The 886-nt window shown below is 39.1% G+C and overlaps 1 non-coding gene across 1 annotated transcript in view; it reads left to right on the top strand.

Annotated features, from left to right (window-relative positions):
- LOC101854793 overlaps window positions 1-317 on the top strand; it is a 14,219-nt gene extending 13,902 nt beyond the window's left edge. Inside the window, exon 3 of the transcript XR_004858524.1 lies at window positions 277-317. This is a non-coding gene — a transcript (uncharacterized LOC101854793). The remainder of the gene's footprint in view (window positions 1-276) is intronic.
- The last annotated feature ends 569 nt before the right edge of the window (window positions 318-886 follow it).

Genomic DNA, 886 nt, shown 5'->3' with positions numbered 1-886 from the left:
CCCCAGACACACAATATGTAATGCATGCATACAGACTGGGATTTAACCTCATGATTTATAAAATGAATTTTGGTGTGCATAAGTATACTAGGCCTAAAAGACGCTTCCTCTTCTCTTTGAGCATTGAAGGCGATAGGATCTTTGATTGTTCTAAATTTCATTAACCGTTTTAGATGTAATATTATTTTGTTAAAACAAATAATGTGTGAGGTGCTTTTTAAAAGATGCTGATATAGGCCTATATGTTGTTACTTTTTTTTTCTCTCACCTGAACAGGACCGAAGACGATATTTTTTTGGTGTCCCTTCGCGAAATGGGTAAGTAAAATCAAAGATAGTACAAGAGTCTTGTACTATCTTTGGTAAAATGTTGCATATTTCATGTGTTAGGAGAAAAACTTTTATTTTGTGTTTGCCTAATAGTGGTGTCCGATTGTGTATGTTATTGTTATGACTTTTTGGTATCTAGGCCTATGGCTCTATGTGTGTACAGTATACGAAGTCCAGATGGGAAAGTGGCAAATTGACTTTCCATCTCCGTCGTTGCCTGTATCGGTCTATTACATTGGCTTTTTCTTTTCTCGTCGTTGTCTTCTTCAGATTTATGAGGGGGAAAGGGGGGCAGGGTGCGTAGAAGTCATCCACTGGCACTACATTAAAAAAACCCAACCCAGACGCACAGGGATAGAAGGGTTTTATGCCTAATACCCTAACCCGTACTGACGGTATAAGAATTGCAAGGTATTTTCCTGACTGCAAAGTCTTTTTTTCTACGACTATACTGCTGCACCCCACTCACCCCCTGTTGTTTTCCTCTATTCATTGTTCAACGCGTAGGCCGACCGGTATCTTCTTCACTTTGAAGGAGCTCAAAAGAAAAGACTCAA

This window comes from Aplysia californica, unplaced genomic scaffold, assembly GCF_000002075.1.
Source record: "Aplysia californica isolate F4 #8 unplaced genomic scaffold, AplCal3.0 scaffold00167, whole genome shotgun sequence".
In the NCBI taxonomy this organism is placed as follows: domain Eukaryota; kingdom Metazoa; phylum Mollusca; class Gastropoda; order Aplysiida; family Aplysiidae; genus Aplysia; species Aplysia californica.
The sequence above is the reverse complement of the archived record's forward strand: the minus strand, read 5'-3'. Positions and strand labels throughout refer to the sequence as shown.